Below are 12,942 nucleotides of genomic sequence, written 5' to 3' on the forward strand. Positions count from 1 at the left end.
GAGCTCCGGACTACTCGAGCAGCTCGAGTGATAGGATTACCCAGGGCACCTGAGGACTCGGTAGTGCTCGGGGTCCTTAAGAGCGGACCGACCACCACGACCACCACGAAGGGCTTCGGTCGAACGTTATCGCACGCACGGTACTCCTTTCTACGAACCGCTCTGTCGTTCTAGAAAAAGGCCGACACGCGGCAGGGTTTGTTCACGGGCCAGGAGACCACCTCACCGAGCAGATTAAAGCGCGAGAGCCCCCGAGAATGACTCGGGAACATAAAGTTACTGAAAGCAGATTTGTTTGAATATAACCACTCACCGGGCAGCCGTCGGCCTTCCGGCCAGCCGACCCAGAAGGGGTTGATTCCGAGCCCGGGGGCCCGGGAACTTGATCCTTTCAACGGAGCGCCCGACCGCCCATGGGCATACGAGGCTCCTAGGGTCGGGTGATCTCGACCACCCAAGCCTAGGCGGTAGGACCACCCGAAGAACCCTGGGGGCCGACCAGAGACCGGGGCATTGAAGCCCTCGCGGCCGAGCTGCTTGTGATTGCTGTCCTGTGACTTGATAGAGAAAATGTAGAATTTCTTTGTCTGGTGCGCTTTGTTAGTGCGGTACTTGCCTTAGACTGCTCTTGTTTTTTCGACCCGAGACCTCTCGAATACCCGAACCGGAAGACAAGGGCGGACAGAGGCATAACCTAGAGGTCCTATGGTTCGGTGGCACCCGGGTATGACAGGCCAGACCGAGCACCGACAGCTCGCTCCGGGGGCCTGAGCTCCGGCCTACTCGAGCAGCTCGAGTGATGGGATTACTCAGAGCGCCCCGAAACTCGGTTAGTGCCCGGGAGCCCGTCACGACACCGAACACCACAGCCTACCACGTCGGACGTAAGTCAGCGGCGACTGCTCGCATGTATACCGATTGGGATTCTTTTATCAATGGGAAAAAACGAGAGAGCGAACTTTTTCTCGCACAATCGAGCACCTCACCAGACAGGTTAAACATAGGGAATCCAGAGAAATAATTCGCCATAGTGATTGCTTTATTAAAATACTGAACGTACGATATTTACAAGGTTGGGCGACAGCGATTTACCATACGGGGCGAAGCCTCCAGATTGCTCGGGCGAGGAGAAGCCCCCGGCCTTATCAACCTGAACCGCGAGCTTGACCATCTACGGGTAGAAGCGTCGGAGATGCTCGATGTTCCACGGATTCGGGAGTGGCTGCCCCTCCTCCGTTGCCAACCTGAAAGAACCTGCCCGGGGGACCGCGATCACGGTGAACGGACCTTCCCACACAGGGGACAACTTATTCATTCCTTCGCGCGACTGGATGCGCCGGAGAACTAGGTCCCCCACCTCGAAAGACCGGGCCCGGACGTGACGCAGATGATAACGGCGCAAACTCTGCTGGTACCGAGCCGCCCGGACAGCAGAACGCCGCCGGCGCTCTTCCAGGTAGTCTACGTCGTCGCGCCTTTGATGCTCCTGCTCACCCTCAGAGTACGCGTGCACTCGAGGGGAGCCTAGAGTAAGCTCGGAGGGGAGGACCGCCTCGGCGCCGTAGACGAGGAAGAAAGGAGTTTCCCCGGTGGCGCGGCTTGGCGTAGTCCGGTTGGCCCATAGCACGGCCGGCAGCTCATCTACCCATCCCTTCCCGTGCTTAGCGAGCACGTCATAGGTCCGGGTCTTGAGGCCCTTTAGTATCTCCGCGTTGGCACGCTCGACCTGCCCGTTACTCCGAGGATGAGCGACGGAAGCGAAGCAAAGTTTGATGCCAAGATCCTCGCAATAGTCCCCGAACAAGGCACTAGTGAACTGGGTGCCGTTGTCGGTGATGATCCGATTGGGGACGCCAAATCGACCAGTGATGCCGCGGATAAACTGGAGCGCCGTGCCTTTGGTCACCTTGACGACCGGGACTGCCTCCGGCCATTTGGTGAATTTGTCGATAGCGACATATAGGTACGCATAGCCCCCGATTGCTCGGGGGAATGGACCCAAAATGTCCAAACCCCAGACCGCGAAAGGCCATGACAGGGGAATGGTATGGAGAGCCTGAGCTGGCTGGTGAACCTGCTTTGCATGGAACTGGCATGCCCTGCAGCGCCGAACCAGCTCGGAAGCATCCTGGAGAGCTGTGGGCCAGTAGAAACCTTGCCGGAAGGCTTTCCCGACCAGCGTGCGGAACGATGAATGGCCACCGCACTCGCCCTCGTGGATCTCAGCGAGAAGATCGCCGCCTTCTGCCCGAGAGATGCATTTCAGGAGAACACCTCCTGCGCTACGTCGGTAGAGATCCCCGTCTACAATGGCATAGCGTTTGGACTGCCGAGCAACCCTTTCGGCAGTCGCCTCATCCTCGGGTAGGAACCTTTCTTTCAAGTACCCTCGGATGTCAGACATCCACGAGGCATCTTGAGAACATTCGGCGAGCACAGCGCACTCGCCGGACGGCGGCGGCCTGACGGGGCTTCCCACTGAGGGCACCGCCGGGGTCCCCTGAATTGAGTTCGAGGTTTCCCCTTCACCCTGTTCGGCAGGCAGGATGGAAGGCCGTGTGAGTCTTTCTTCAAAGACTCCGGCAGGGACGCGCGCACGTGATGAGGCCAGGCGAGATAGCTCGTCGGCCGAAGCGTTGTCGCGGCGAGGGATATGCCGCAATTCAAGGCCATCGAAGCGTTTCTCGAGCTTCCTGACCGCGACCACGTACGCCGTCATTTGAGGATCCGTGCACTGGTACTCCTTGGAGACCTGGTTGACGACCAGCTGGGAGTCCCCCTTGACCAGGAGGCGACGAATCCCGAGCCCCACCGCAGCCCGGAGGCCGGCGATGAGACCTTCATACTCCGCCATGTTGTTGGATGCGCGGAAATGCAACTGTACGACGTACCGGAGCTCTTCACCCGTTGGGGAGGTGAGAACCACTCCGGCCCCTGCGCCTTTCAGCGAGAGGGAGCCGTCGAAGTGCATGACCCAGTACCCGGGCATGTCGCGCCCGGGATAGGCAGAAAACTCTTCTGGGTCGACGCAGGGGATGGGGGTCCACTCTGCCAAGAAGTCGGAGAGCGCCTGGCTTTTAATTGCCTGGCGACTAACGAAGTGTAGATCGAACTCCGCCAGCTCTACTGCCCATTTGACAACGCGCCCGGTGCCCTCCCGATTTCGGAGAATGGGTCCCAGGGGATAAGTGGTAACCACTGAGACTTTGTGCGCCTGGAAGTAGTGGCGCAGCTTCCGGGAGGCGACGAGCACGGCATAGAGCAGCTTCTGAGCCTGAGGATACCTTGTCTTGGCTTCCCGGAGGACCTCGCTGACGAAGTACACCGGTCGCTGTGCCCGGCGGGCCCGGACGGTGGCCCCGCCCGGGGGGCTGCTACAGCCCCCAGGGGCGACGGCATGGTCGGGGTTGGCCGGGCATTCGAGCTCGATTCCTTGGCTAGGAAGAGCAGCGTGCTCGGGCTCGACCCCTAGCTCCGGGGGAGCCACGAGGACAGGTGAGTGGTCGGGGGCCTCTGGGAGCTGGGACCCAGCATCCGGCCCTGAACACTCGTCTCGCTCCACCACCAATACTACGCTCACAACCTGAGGAGTGGCCGAAACGTAAAGTAGCAGGGGCTCACCTTGAGAAGGAGCCACCAAAACGGGCGGCGAGGTAAGGTATTTCTTTAAGTCGCGGAAGGCCTGCTCGGCCTCCGGCGTCCAGTCGAAATGACCGGATCTCTTCAGAAGCTTGAAGAGGGGGAGCCCCCGTTCCCCGAGCTTGGAGATGAAGCGCCCGAGGGCGGCCATGCAACCGGCGAGGCGCTGGACCTCCTTGAGTCGAGCCGGGGGTCGCATCTGCTCGATGGCCCGGATCTTCTCCGGATTGACCTCGATTCCTCGGCCAGAGACCAAGAAACCAAGGAGCTTGCCCGCCGGGACCCCGAAGACACATTTCTCCGGGTTGAGCTTGAGGCGGGTAGAGCGGAGACTGTCGAAAGTCTCGGCAAGGTCCTCGAGCAGGGTGGCGCGGTCTCGGGTTTTGACCACGAGATCGTCGATGTAGGCCTCGACGTTGCGGCCGACCTGCGAGTTAAGTGTGATTCGAATGGCGCGCTGGAAGGATGATCCAGCGTTGCGCAGGCCGAAGGGCATTGACATGTAGCAATAAGTCCCCACCGGGGTAGTAAAAGCAGTTTTTTCCTCGTCCCCTATGGCCATGCGAATCTGGTGATACCCAGAATTCGCGTCTAGGAAGCACAAAAGATCACATCCCGCAGTTGAATCTATGATTTGATCAATGCGAGGTAAAGGGAAAGGATCTTTTGGACAAGCCTTGTTAAGGTCGGTGTAGTCCACGCACATGCGGAGCTTGCCGTTGGCCTTCGGGACGACGACTGGATTTGCTAACCAGTCGGGGTGGAGGACTTCTCGGATAAATCCGGCGTCGAGGAGCTTGCGGACTTGCTCGCGGATGAACTCCTGGCGCTCTGGCGCCTGCCGCCGGACCTTCTGCTTCACCGGGCGAGCGTCCGGACGCACGGCCAAGTGATGCTCGATCACCTCCCTAGGGATCCCGGGCATATCGGACGGTTGCCAGGCAAACACGTCCGCGTTAGCCCGGAGGAAGGCGACGAGCGCGCTTTCCTATTTGCTGCCCAGGTCGCTGCCGATACGGACAACCTGGGCAGCGTCTTCGCCCACCTTGACCTCCTTCGTTGGAACGGAAGTGTCGGCGGCGAGTCGGGGTCTGGATGTAGAGGGTCCCGGGCCCCCTGAAGAGCCATCAGCCTCGGCTTGCGCTGAGACTAAGGCCATATAGGTTTGTTCGGCGCAGGAGACAGCGCCACCGGAGTCAGCGGTTACGGAGATAGAGCCTGCGGGGCCGGGCATCTTAACCGTAAGGTATGCATAATGCACGGCCATCATGAACTTGGCAAGCGCCGGACGCCCGAGGATGGCGTTGTAGGGGAGAGGGAGCTCTGCGACATCGAAGAGGACGCTCTCCGTACGAAAGTTGTCCCGGCTTCCGAACGTGACAGGCAACTCAACCTGCCCGAGGGGCAGGGAGTGCCCGGGCGTTACTCCACAGAAGGGGAGCGACGGCTTCAGGCGTCGGGAAGGCACTTGCAGCTTCTCAAAGGCCTCTTTGGAGAGGAGGTTGAGACCGGCGCCGCCGTCGACCAGCACTCTGCCGATTTTAACATTGCAGACAGTGGGAGACACGACCAGAGGCAGTCGCCCCACAGCTGCAGTACTGACGGGGTGGTCGGCCATGCTGAACGTGATCGGAGCATCCGACCACCTCAGGGGTCTTGCGGCCTCCTCGCTCGGGGTTGCCGAGCACACTTCGCGCCGCATGACTTTGATGCCACGGCGCGAGCAGGGTGTGTAGGCGCCTCCGTTGATGAAGGCAACCGTATGCTCGGGCTCCTGGAAGCCGAGCTCGGTATTGTCGGGGATGACCTCGGTATTGCCTCCCCCGCGGGATTCGTCGCGCTCCCTCTGGCGCTGCTCTACGAGTCCCTTGACCGTACGGCACTCCGTGAGATCGTGCCATCTGGTCTGGTGTATGGGACACCATTTACCTGGCTCAGGCCCCGCGGGAGCGGGGACCCTCGCTGGAATAGGGGGCCGACCAGGGGCCGGGGCTCTTGCTGGAGCTGATGCCCTAACCGGCGCTGGGGCCCTCGCGGGCGCCGAGGCCCTAGGAGGAGCCCGAGCAGGAGTCCTGACGGGGCGCCGATCGGCTTCGGGCCGACGCTCTTGTCGGTGATCGGGCTCTTGCTGCCTTCCACGAGCGGGGGCTTGAGCTGGCTCAACAGGAGCAGCCTCGCGCTTCCTCCTCTTTTTCTTTTCCCGCCTATCAGAGCGGGAAGAACTTGGTCGATCGGAAGTGGGGCGAGGAGCATGCCATGCCCTGGCCTCCGCCGCTTTGGCGCACTTATCGGCCAGTGCGAAAAGTTCCGCAGGGGTCTCGATCTCGTGCGTGCCTAGCTTCTCGAGCATCCGCTCATCGCGTACGCCCTGCCGAAAGGCAACAATAACAGCATGGGGGGCCACTCGCGGAATAGTGTTGCGAACCTGGCTGAAACGCTGTATGAATCGACGCAGCGTCTCCCCTTCCTGCTGTTGGACGGCGTGGAGGTCGCACTCCAGCCCGGGACGCGCGAACGTACCCTGAAAGTTGGCCACAAATTGGTGGCACAAGTCGTCCCAGGAGCTGATAGATCCTGGGGGTAAGTTCATAAGCCAGGAGCGGGCGGAACCCCTCAAGGCAACATGAAAGTAATTTACCATCACCTTTTCGCTGCCTCCGGCCGCTTGGACGGCCGTCGTGTAGATCTGGAGGAACTCGACGGGGTCGATGGACCCGTCGTACTTCTCTGGCAGCTCGGGGCGGAACTTGGAAGGCCACCTCACCCGGCGGAGCTCGGCAGTGAAGGCGCGGCAACCGGTGCCGTACCTCGCAGCACGAGCGGGGGTTCTTGGTGGAGAGGAACGGCGAGCCGGGGATCCCCGGTGGTCGTGGGCCGGGAGAGAGGAAGCCTGGTCCTCTGCCCCAACCCCCTGCCGGGTCTCCCGCTGACGCTCGAGAGTGACCCGGGCATCTTCGTGGCCCCTGCGCTCGTCGAGGCGCAAGCGGAGGTCCCGGGCCTCCGACACGTCCTGGGGGATGACGCTCCGCCTGGAGACCCCACGGCCCGTGCGGGTGTTGCCCGCTGAGGAGCCGACTCTGGCGGCACCGCGCTGAAAAGTGGCGCGAGGACTCTCGACCTGCACCTGGCGGCGAGCGGTGCCGACCAACGCGGCGATGTCTTGCATCCATCGGCCTTCCGGAGTGTTTGGCGTGGCCTGAATGGGAGGGTGCCTGAGGAGGGCTTGCGCTGCAAGCAAGGCGCTCCCTGGGCTGGCCTCACTAAAAGCGAGCCTGCGCCGGGGCGGCGCCCGACGTGATCCAGAGGCGGACCTAGCGGCCGGGGCCCTGACCATCTGCTGGGGGTCGGAGAGCACACCGGCAGCGGCGGCGCTGATGGGCCCAGCGCCCTGATCCCCTTGGGCGGGAAAAACCTCTTGGCCGTGGGGCGGCGTCCCGTTACTGGAAGTGGAGCCGGAACGCTGAAGACGATGCCCACCGGCCATCTTTTCCTGTGGAGAAAAAAGGGAAACAAACAATCTAGGGATATTCCCCCCTACCTGGCGCGCCAGCTGTCGGAGGGTGAACTCCTGTCGCAGGGATCCCGAGAGACCCCTTTTTAGAGATTCGGCCGGGGGGATGATCCTAGAAAAGTTTGCACGGGAAATGAGCGGAAAAGGAAATAAATGCGATGGCTTGCGGGGACACCGGGTTTTTGGACAGGTTCGGGCCGCGCGGAGGCGTAACACCCTACTCCTGTGTGAGTGTTATCTCTGGTTCTCGAAGGAGAACTCTTTTACAAAAGAGTCGAAGGCTCTTATGTTCTAGCTAGCTGGTCTCTTGATCGTCTTGCGATCGGGGCTGTTCTTTCCTTGTTCTCTTTTTCTGTCTTTGTCTATCCGTCCTCTCTAGCGTCCTCCTTCCTTTCCTTTTATAGATGCGCCGACCTCGACATATCCTGAATGGGAAAGAGGGGATGCCAATGCCCAGGTGCCACGGAGAAAGGCCTAATCATCTCATTTTGGCGAAGTGACAGGGGCGGTGGAGGAAGGCGGCGCGCATTCGACCACTAGCCGCTGTGGAAGCATCGGGGTGCCATAAAAGAAAGGCCCACCGGACAGCCTCAGAGGTGCCCGGTGCGCCCACTCTGTCTTGTTCTCCTGCCAGGGCAGGGTGGCAGGCCGAGTGCTTCGATTCTGGTAACGTTATCCCGAGGTGCGCAAGTGGAAACGGGACGGGACCCGTGCATTTAATGAACCCACGCCCCCCAGCCTGGGCATGGCCGGGTCTGACACTGGGGCGTGGGCAGCCGAGAATGTCAGGATGTCAGAATGCCAGGCCACGCGCGCCTATTAAATGCGGCATCGGGCCCTTGACTGGATGACACTCTGGCGACGGGGCCCTTTGAGTCTTTGAACGATCTTGCGCGAACCTTCTGGGGACCGAGTCCCCGGGGGCTGCCACGTGCAGCCCCGAGCACTATCTCCCGAGCACTTTAGAGGGACCTTCGGGGCACCGAGTCCTCGGGGGCTGCCACGCGCAGCCCCGAGCACCCTCTCCCGAGTACTTGAGTGAGACCTTCGGGGCACCGAGTCCTCGCGGGCTGCCACGTGCAGCCCCGAGCACCCTCTCCCGAGCACTTTAGAGGGACCTTCGGGGCACCGAGTCCTCGGGGGCTGCCACGCGCAGCCCCGAGCACCCTCTCCCGAGTACTTGAGTGAGACCTTCGGGGCACCGAGTCCTCGCGGGCTGCCACGTGCAGCCCCGAGCACCCTCTCCCGAGCACTTTAGAGGGACCTTCGGGGCACCGAGTCCTCGGGGGCTGCCACGCGCAGCCCCGAGCACCCTCTCCCGAGTACTTGAGTGAGACCTTCGGGGCACCGAGTCCTCGCGGGCTGCCACGTGCAGCCCCGAGCACCCTCTCCCGAGTCTCTGCTTTTACCTTGCAGGGTGGTGATATGTGGTGGGCGGCCGGTTTGGCCTCGGGACTTAGGGACCCCTGGTTCTAAATACACCGACACTATCAATTGTTCTATTTTGACATGACATGCCTAGTCTACGAACATAAGCAACTCACGAGAATATACACATGTAAACTGACTCTTTGCAGAACTTTACAGATTTACAAATTCGAAGTTAACACTTCCCAGTACTAGATACTACAATTATACATTATACTTATAGTTGTCCAATGTATTTACCTTACATCTAGAAGAAATGACGAGCCTTGCAAATTTATGTAGATGTGCTTAATTAAACTAGAAGTTCCTCTTTCTACTTGTAAAAAACAATTAAAGCGTGCAAACATGAATTGAGACAAGATAGTCATCATCCAAATAGTTCTCTAGATATTCATTCAACCAATCATCCAAACTGTCTTCAAGGTGCCTGAGCCTTTGTTAAGGAAACAACAACTAACAGTATAAGATCCTAATAAAATAAATCTCATGCCCGTAAGAAATATTAATATCCTTCGCGAATTACATTTCCATGACTTAGGTAGTTTAATTCTTGGACAACCCATCCTATAACATTTATTGTCATATCAAGGAACATCTAATGATCGCATGGCCACAATTTACATATTTTCTGTTCTAACTTCCTAGCAAAGAAACATCTTTGAAACCTATTGTACTAAACCTTGAGCCTCAAGATAGTCATAGAACAATTTACATTTGTAAAATATACTACGAGACATCTTTCTGCCCCCGGCAGACAGATGTTGCATGCCCGACCTAGCGACCCACTAATCAATAGTAACTAGTACAATGCATGAGAACACAAATGTAACTTACCCAAAATGAAGTCTATTGCTTGGTGAGAGAATGTAGTAAATGAGGAGCCAACTTCTCTCTGAACAAGTAAATCCAAATTTAGAAATACAAAGTAGGCGATCTTAGTTATGAGTAAATGATAGAATTTTACTTTGGCAAGAATTAGATGTAACCAAATCAATTAAACATCAACCAAACAAATTTATTACTTATCATGATTTTGCCTTACAAATCAATAAGATACATTTCTCATAGATCTGAGGTCATTCAAACAACAATATCCTTTATGATACTGCAGTCCCTAAGCAAAATGAATACTCTTGACTCTTGTCAAAGGCCACATAAATTTTAGGTCAGGAATGTGTAAAATAAATCAGTGGATTCAACACGGAGAAGACCGCACGGTTCAAACACCAATAGAAACATTATACTTTTTGAAACAAAACGGTACTAACACAACTCACTAGGATCATTCATTCAGCGCACAACCATTTATAATTTTAACTTGGGAAATAATATTATGCACCATGTTATCATAAAATGATGAAGATTGCACCTTCACCCTCTGTGAGAGCTACACTCTGAATCTCTAAACGATGTGGGCAACGATCCACAACTGATGAGCTTATGACCTTTCATAGAAAATGGATTTTTCAATAAGCGTAACAAAAATACAAAGAGAAACAGCAGTATCTGAGAACTATGAGGATTATACCTGTGCATTATCAGGAACCAAAAGGCTCTCCTTTCCTTTGGACAGCATCAATCCGTCCATGCATATCTTTCGGCTCCAAGAAAATAGAGAGGAAATATCAATTTGAGAACCACATGGTGTTAGAAGTAGTGAAAGGGGCTATATCCTCTGGTTCCCCCGCTAATATACCTCTCGCTTTGCCACTTTAATCACTAATCAAACAAGAAACCAGCAACTTGGCAATTACACAACAATTTCAGCACCCCAATTCCAAGACCAAATGAATTGAGCCAACAATTTTAGTATTGTTGATCAAGGTAACAGTATAGTCAGTACATTCTTGGTGATATGGTTACCCAACAAAAAAAAATTAGTATTTCTGATCAAGGTAACAGTTCAAGACCCAGATTGATCAAGTAATCAAATAGCCCACTATTTTGCACTTGGAATGGCATCAAGGAATATCTTTCTTATTTCTCACTAAAATCTGCAGCATGCCAGAATTCCAGCTAAAGAATAAGAGCAAGCTCAAAATTTCTGATGCATATATACATAAACCTGAATCATATCCCTGTGTCTATACGAATTACAAAGGAGAAAATCAGATTGACTAGTTGACCTAGCTTTACTTGAAAACTAAACAAGGCTCAGTTTAACTACGTGTTGTCAGTGTGCTAAATTTTTTACCTCTTGTCAGAATGGTAAACAGTAAGCATTTGTTTTCAACAGTATTAGACTTTGGACTAGTTAACATGATTCATGCACATTCAGAACTAATTATGTGCACTAAAGGAATCTATCTTAGCATTTAGGTGAGAACAAATACATGAATATTTAGGCACATTTTGTGATGCATCTTTAAGTAAAATCAGGCGAGAGTTGTTGTCTCTGCTTGCAGAGAAAAGCACAAATAATTGCAGAAACATGGAAGGCAGATAGTGTGAGGAATTGAGTAGAGCAGATGCTAGATGTAGAGCCTCAATATACTCATATTTTATTTATAAATCTCATTGTACTCATGTAACATTCTAAAAATTCATAGTTGCGCGAAGTTTAGGCAACGACTTTTTTGCCCAAAATTTGAACCCTGATTTTCTTTGATTTTATTGGCACTTCAACTGATTTTTTTGATGGTTTTTTAAAGGACACATCTAATAACTGCATGTACATGTTTTAGATTTATGACATGCACATTTATTTTTAGTGAAATAATATCTGAACATGTGTATTTTATTCTATTTTATGACTTTTTTATATCTGGACTTGCAATACTTATCTGTAACCTATCTCAATGTGTGTCAAAAAATAGAAGAAGCATTTGATAAAAAATATGCACTTGAAGTTTTTAGATTTTTAACATTTTTAAAACCCATGGTGGATTAGATGTGACTTTGGACAGTGTTGACCAAACAACGATGGCAAATAGAAAAGGACCACTGTGGGGTCAGGTATGCTGATATCACAAAGCAGCCCGCGCCTAAGCTCAGACAAACCTTGTCCCCTCCCAGCCGGCCTGTTGGGGTCAAATCAAGCCCAAATCTGTGGAAGTATGATGAGGCCCATGCTCTTTTACTCTGCTCAAACAAGTCATTTCGTCCCATTAAAAAAGGGATTGTCTACAGACATTTAGCGAATTTTCTTCGAGATTATAGTTAGTTTTTTCAAACCATAGAATTTTTACACGTAACGATTTATATTTTTGCTACAGGAAAAATCGAATTTAATTTTTGTGAATTGCAATCGGTTACTTTTACCCGAATGACAAACAAAAATTTGACTGGCAATTTTTTGGATTGCATTCAATTTTTTTAACACAGAACAAACACAAGAAATTGATTGAATTTCTTTGGTAATGAAATCAGTTGTTTTGAGACCAACAACAAGACATGTATCACGGCCCCTTTAACAGGGTGCCGGGAAAAGGAAAATTTCCTCCTGCTCGATTTTATAACTGGCTCGACACAAAAACCCGCTAACCACTTTAGAAAACATTATAAATATAAATTAATGTGATGTATTTAGGGTGCTTTTAAGCTTTAAATGAAATTTTCTCTCAAACCATTGCCTATTTGGAAAACTATTTGAATCATGATGTTATTTACAATTAATGCAACAAAAAATCCATCCGGCGCGGCTTGCCACAGGTCTCCTCCAGGTGCCCACTCCACCTAGCAGCATTCGTGGCACCTCCAGCTTGGCGTCCATGACGGTCTCCTTCACCCCCGCCTAACCCTAAACCCTGGCAGATCGGGTGCGGATACTGAGGCGAGTGCAGCCGGGCATGATGGTGGCGATTGGAGGCGGCGATGCAAATAGAGGGGCGGATTCGGCGGTACTTCTGGGCTCCTCCTTCCTTCACGGCTGACGACAAAGGGAGATATGACAGTCACGCACAACAAATCTGGCACCTTCCCCGCCTTCTCTTTCGGTGGAGAAGGCCACGAGGGCTGTCTTCCCGCCCCGGCGGCGGGAGGAGAAAGGGGTGCGGAAGTAGGAGGTGGCCGTGGGAGCCGGCGGCGATGGGGTGACAACTAAACTTTAGTTTAGATGATTAATAAAGTTGGTGGTACTTCTTATCTATTAGGATTAAATTTTAGATTTATATTTTTTATTTAGACGAAATTTTCTTTTAACGATATGTAATTTATCTATCGACAATAAGACATTTATAATGTTTAATCTTTAAATTTCATATCTCCTGTCTCCAATAAATATTGTTATTTAGTGATGTAAAATATATACTTGTGTTTACTGTATCCATATTTCTCGAAAAAAGAAGAACTAGTGTACGTACATGCAACAACTCGTGGTCCTGGGTTTTTGACGCAACTTTCGTTCTTTCTACTGCAGTTTTGGA

The sequence above is a fragment of the Phragmites australis genome, chromosome 9, assembly GCF_958298935.1.
Source record: "Phragmites australis chromosome 9, lpPhrAust1.1, whole genome shotgun sequence".
NCBI classification, from domain to species: Eukaryota; Viridiplantae; Streptophyta; class Magnoliopsida; order Poales; family Poaceae; genus Phragmites; species Phragmites australis.